This window comes from Haemaphysalis longicornis, unplaced genomic scaffold (assembly GCF_048455015.1).
Source record: "Haemaphysalis longicornis isolate Haplotype H1 unplaced genomic scaffold, Haemaphysalis longicornis Haplotype H1 scaffold_5, whole genome shotgun sequence".
NCBI lineage: Eukaryota > Metazoa > Arthropoda > Arachnida > Ixodida > Ixodidae > Haemaphysalis > Haemaphysalis longicornis.
Window position 1 is genome coordinate 192,082,024 of NW_027526385.1, and position 6,371 is coordinate 192,088,394.

Below are 6,371 nucleotides of genomic sequence, written 5' to 3' on the forward strand. Positions count from 1 at the left end.
CATTTGCCTTGTCAACAGTGCGGTGGATTGGTGTCTGCAGCATTCACAGCTCACAAAATAGTTACTCCACATGCGCGAGCGAGTTTATTTTCCACCATATAGCTTCAACCACACACTAGCAGGCGAACTACTTTTTTCCATTCACCACTAATGCCTGCCGTATTTATTTAGTTTCTCCTGTTCGGAGGAACATGCAAAGAGGAGGCGTGACATTCCTGCAGTGTGTTTAGTTACCGACGTTGTTACGACTGACTCCAAACGAACATTGCTGATGTTCGGCCACCTCCCAAGTGCCTTGTAACAACCTTTACAGCTAGTTCAGATGGGACACGACAGAACAGATCGCGCTCGACGGTATTTCAAGTATTACAGCGTCTCAAAGACATCGACCTGCCAGATTGAGGACTGCCAGCAGGTTGGGTCGGGTGACCATGGTGGGAACCACGAGAGTTATTTGCAGCGACGCCACAAGGAAAGTTACGACAACATTCAGGCCGACAAAGCCCACTCTACAAAGCGTGTTGTGTCGGACGAGACGGAAGGTTCTCCTGCGGCAAAGTGCGGGGCAAGAGAGAGAGAGAGAGAGAGAGAGAGAAAGCTCTTTATTAGAGGAAAGCAGAGAGGTTTGCCGGCATGTTAACGCCGACATGCTACTCTGCGGGGTACGCGAGGAGGGAATAAAGTTGCAATAGGAAGAAAGGCGGAAGGGAGAGAAGAAAGAATAAAATAAAAGGAGTAAAAAAAGGAGGTAGCGTGTGCGTTGGGGACCGTCAGTGCGACACGTGAAAAGTCTATGGACGGTTGTACAGAGCAAGGATGGTCTTGTCCTATATCAGCTCAGTGACGACGATGTCATTGAGGTATTCAAACAATGCGGTTAGCACTTCACGCTTAGAGGAGGGAGATGGCCATGGTCCCCGAAGTGCTTTTAAAGTAAAGGAACTGTGTTTGACGCACTCGATCTTCTGTGCGAGGTTGTTCCTTGCTTGTCAGTATGTAGGGAACTCCAGTAAAATATGCTCGACGGTTTCTGGTGAACCGCAGTTGTCACAATAGTGGTTCGAGGTTAGGCCAAGGCGATAGCAGTAGGTATGTGTTAGCGCCACCTTGCGACGTAAGCGATGGAGCAAAGTCTCTAGCCGATGTGGAAGTCACTCCGGTAACCTCAGTGCCAAAGTTGGGTCGACATGATGCAGGAATGGGTGCTGGTTTTCCGGGAGAAAACAGAAGATGCTTCTTTCCCTGAAAACAGCTCTTTTGCTAGTCTCGAGGCATCGTGCTTTGTGAAGAAAATTTTCCTCACGTTCCGCAGTCGTAATCCTCTCTTGGGAGCCTCATCTGCTTTTTCATTGCCTATGATGCGGGACAAGTGGATATGCAGAACATGTTTAAACCCATTTCTTTAATGTGTGCTTTGCCAGAAATAACAGACGACAGCATCATGAATAGCTGCGTTGAACTACTCACAAGAAACGGTCGGCCATTTTGGCTAATTGATAACTCCGGCTTTCGGAAAATAATCGATCCTGTCCTAAAAGCGCTCAATGCTAAGCGTGCAATCACCGCAGAGGCTGTAACGAACAGGGTCCAGGAACAAGCAAAAAGCAAGTGAGAAGAAATTTCGCAGTCGCTAAAAAATCGGATGTTTTCTTTAAAAATCTACAGCGTGTCGCGACTTGACAGGGCTCTGCTTGGCATCGACGCACAGTATGCGAAAAATGCAAAACTAATTTTTTAACCACGTTCCATGAAGGAGCTTTGCAATAGGCACACTACTGAGCATTTGACATCACATGTGAAAAACACTCTGTCTCGCTACGACGTCAGTGTCACCCGTGTGTACAGTGTCACAACTGACAACGGTGCAAACATGCTAAAGGCTGCTCGGGTTTTCAGAGAAACAGACGATGAACCCGACGCTTCTAGTTCAGACGAGGAGGACGATAGCGGCTACCCATAATTTGGTTATTGCGGCTCTCTTTTGCATGGTTCAGAAGACGCCGAGTGCCTTGGTTTTCATGCCGCCGATTTTCAGTTAGGCGTCAGGTGTGCTAAGCACACGCTGCAACTGGCAGTCGGCGATGCTCTTAAGGACTCCGGTTCAAACACCCTCGTTGCACAATGTCGTGCACTGGTGAAGAAACTACGAGTGCAAAGTGCAATTGGCTTCATAAGAAAGCTAGGGCTAAGGAAGCCTGTTATTCATTTCCTGACAAGCTGGATGTCGATATGGAGCATGTTGACCAGGTTTGTTGAAGTGAAGGACTCTGATCAAGAATTCCTTTCGCGCGAAGACACCACAAGTTGGACTTACAGCATGTGGGCAAAAGTAGAAGTGATGAGCAATCCCTTGAACCAGCACAAGAAGCAATGAAGGTGCTTCAGACAAAACAACTGACAATCGGAGATTTCTATGGTGCCTGGCGCACGTGTTCCACGAAGACATCAGCGATACTGTCGCCACTGGCATGGGCCCTGGTTCAGTCCATGAAGGAACTAGAACGAAATGTATGACGTGTAAATATTTTTTGTGCTGCATTGTACTATTATGAGCAATATGAAAGGGAACACAGGAACGCGTGGCAAACAGCCTCGAAACAGACTTGGAGTGATACGATGATGGCGCTGTGAAAACCAAAGGGGGAAAGGAGGGCGCTATTCCACTAACTGTTGGCACGCCCACCACGCTGGCATTTCTACAAAGCAGCAACTTACGTCATTTCGCCGATAATATAGTATCATCCGACAGCTGATAAGACGTACGGCGGGAATGGGAACAGTTGTTAGAACAGCATCCCCCTTACCACTTTGTTTCCGACGGCGGCCGCTGCGTATCACTTACGGGTCTGAGGGTGTTTTTGGCGCGTTCCTGTGTTCCCTTTCATATTGCTCGTAATAGTACTATTACGAGCAATATGAAAGGGAACACAGGAACGCGTGGCAAACAGCCTCGAAACAGACTCGGAGCGATACGCGGATGGCGCTGTGAAAAACAGAGGGGGAAAGGAAGACGCTCTTCAGCTAAGTGTTGGCACTCCCACCACGCTGGGATTTCTAAAAAGCAGCAACTTACGTCATTTCACCGATGATAAAGTATCGTCCGGAAGCCGATAAGACGCACGGCGGGAATGGGAACAGTTGTTAGAACAGCATCTCCCTTTCCACTTTGTTTCCGACGGCACCCGCTGCGTATCACTGATAGCTGGGTCTGAGGGTGTTTTCCACGCGTTCCTGTGTTCCCTTTCATATTGCTCATAATAGTACATGTACCAACGCCATCGCCTTCTTCTGACAGCCGATCAAAAATATGAACCGAGGATGCATCTGTGCAAAACGTGGAAGCGAATCGCAGCCTTCACAGGCCTTCACCAGAAGCAATGTAGCAGCTATATTTCAGAGAGCACCGCTGCACCCACTTCTGAATAACCGGACGACGCCCTCGAAGCGTTTTTGAAAACGAAGGAAGCCGAGGCTGGCACTGAATCGCGTTTAACAAGTGAGCCAGGGTTAGCGGACATGGCAGTTTTGCTAGAAATGCTGGACAAAGAGCCACGCCTTCCAAGAAGCAAAAATATTTTGAAAATTTTGGAAGAGCGCAAAGAGCGGCAACCGGAGCTATTGGCCTCGAGGACATACCGTGGCGCCCCCTACGAGTGAGGTCACTTGTAGGACGCCGATTCGTGTTGTCGTCTGCTACAACACATTTCCCGTGCGTATGCGGAAACGTGTTTTTTGTTGTGGCCACCGTCTCGCCCTCCTCCTTGTGGATTTGATGCGAATTACCAAAAACGTGGTCTGTAAACCAAATAATTCGGGCAAGCAATCAGCGACTCGCCTGTTCTCGGCGACACCGCCACGCTTAGGTAGTTGCTACCATCGCGACCCACAGCTCTTACGTACGCAGCCACGCCAAGGACGATGCAACTGATGCCGAGAAATGTACGCTGTAAATTAATTATGAAATACTTGTGACGGGACATGTGTGTGCAAGGAAACACCTTGTAACAGCGACGGAAACGCCTCGCTCACTTATGATCTCAGTGCGCGAACTACTCGTATTGCCTGGTAAATGAATGACTACGCGAGAACGGTGATCATATTGCTTGGCCGCACATGTTTGAAAGTATTTTATGGTCTGCAGTTTGGCCTAATCAGTGCCTATGTCCCCTACGATGTTTTTATAGGCATGCCCTGATTTGATTAACGATCACTGCCGTAATCTGTACTCTGCACGGCTGATGTTTACTTTTCGCGAAAACTTGTCCGCAATGCATGAACGGTATGAACGCGAGTTTTTAACGCCTTCGAGCGGGTTTGGACAAGGCTTTATTTAGTTTTCATTAGGTGCTCGGCGTGGTTATTTATAATTGCAGCGTGTTTTGTATGTTTACAGTGAGCCGGCCTTTCTCAAGCATCAATTTCGAAACTCACGACTGCTCACAGAAGGCGAGGCTGCGTACGAGGCGAAACACGTCGTTAATGATTTCGGGTAATGGGGAGATTTAGAATAGGAGAACCGAGCGTTGGGGGCCCCCCAAGAAGTTAAGAGGAACCCAAACGCAACACGAGCGTGCGCGACGGGAGGGCCTTCTCCAACAGCGCGCAGCCGGCTTCATCGATGCAAGTAAACGTATGTTGGGAACTTCAGGCTTGGCGTCGCAGCAGATATTTCATCGCCGTTAGAGATGCGAATGAGAGTAACAGAACGTTTCACCGCGCTGGGAACTCTGTAAGCGCGGTGATTTCCGTTTAAGCGATCGACGATCAAGATACCTGCACGGCCTCAGCTGATTCTTGCGCGCAAGCATAGCCATCCTTCGGCCGCTCGCCGCAGCGTGTGTGATCGGGCCGGTGCTGCCGGGACCGACCTCCGCGGCGGGTCGGCGTAAATCGCGGCAGATATTTGAGCATTGCTTTCAAAACCACAGCTGATGACACTACCTATCAGAATTTTTCTTCACACTAACATCCGCTTTCACCAATCTGGAACTTCTTTTCCATGACTTGTGTGATCTTAAAAACCGGCGACAAGTTGTTGCTGCCGCGACCTGCGTCGTTTCGAGCCGCACCGCCGGCCGTGCGGGCAGGCGCGGCGGGTGCGTGTGCTTCTGCGAGCAGTTAACGCTTCACGATTTCCTGCTTTATACATTTCTTGCAAACAAGGGAAATCTAGAAAATTCACTCGGCGATCGTCGTAGTCCGCATCGGTGTTCGGGGAAACAAGCCGCTGCTTACGTACGCTTCGGTCGCATACGTAATACACCACCACGCTCATGGTGTTAGCGGATAATCTACCAAAGTTGATACGGTTATAAAGTCCCCATGAGGTCGAACTGCGCTTGACGCACTGAGAATTAACTTAAAACGAAGGAAATTAACACAAAAATACTTTTAAAACGCGCTTCCTAAGCGAAGAGTCACGCGCTGCGAGCCAACTTCGCAGCAAGATAGGAACGGTGATCCTACAAGTGACGTCAAAACGATCGCAGCGCCGGCCTCTCCAGTGGTGGGCCTCGCGGCCAATACATGTTAGCACAAGTGGCCCTTTGGTGTGCCAGCTGCACACGTCAGTGTGGAGAGGGCATTTTCGGCACTGTAATCAGTTTGGTCGGATCAGCGGTCTTGCTTGTCGGAGAGTACATGCGATGATCTGCTGCTTCTGAAGTCGTGCTCACTCCCTTAAAGATAATGCGGGATTCCAATATCAGGAAAAATAAATACTAAGTTTTGGTTGTTACCTTGCTTCAAAGTTTCTTGCAGAGTACCTCTTAATCATATCGTAGTTTTTCGACGTAAACACCCAATTATAAAGTTCCTAATTAATAATATATCAATTATTATTTTAAAATTTTAATAAGTGTTCTTTTACGGCTGATTTTATAAACATTATTAAAAAACCGTTATGAACCGTTAGGGACCGTTTTTTTCGTTCCGGAACAGAAACGGAACGGAACTTTTTGCTGGGGAACGAAACAAAAAAGGGAACGAAAAACATTTCGTTCCTACACCATGAAATTTTTACCGGCTCCTGTAAATTACGCAGTGTTGGGAGCAGATTGTAACCACTTTACTAACCACTGCATGTGGTTCAGATTATGGGAAAGAATGCGAATTCTTATGGAGATTTTTCTGGTACTTGTTACCAGGAAGGTACCTTGGTGTGTCAGTAGAGGGCTTAAGCTCATTGAAGGGCAAAGGGACCAAGCTCATATAACTTACCATGTTAAAGCTTCACAATACTTTCAGTCTGCAACGCCAATACTTTTTGTGCTGTTGCGAAATGTTAATGGGTGGGTTCACGGTTTTTTGGGGGGTGGGTACGCGCAGAGTTGAGAGGTAAACAGACACATATAAACCCGTACTAACTGATA

The 6,371-nt window shown here is 48.2% G+C and overlaps 1 pseudogene; it reads left to right on the top strand.

Moving 5' to 3' along the window:
* The first annotated feature begins 322 nt into the window (after positions 1-322).
* Positions 323-5,683, top strand: LOC144139574 (uncharacterized; annotated as a pseudogene).
* The last annotated feature ends 688 nt before the right edge of the window (positions 5,684-6,371 follow it).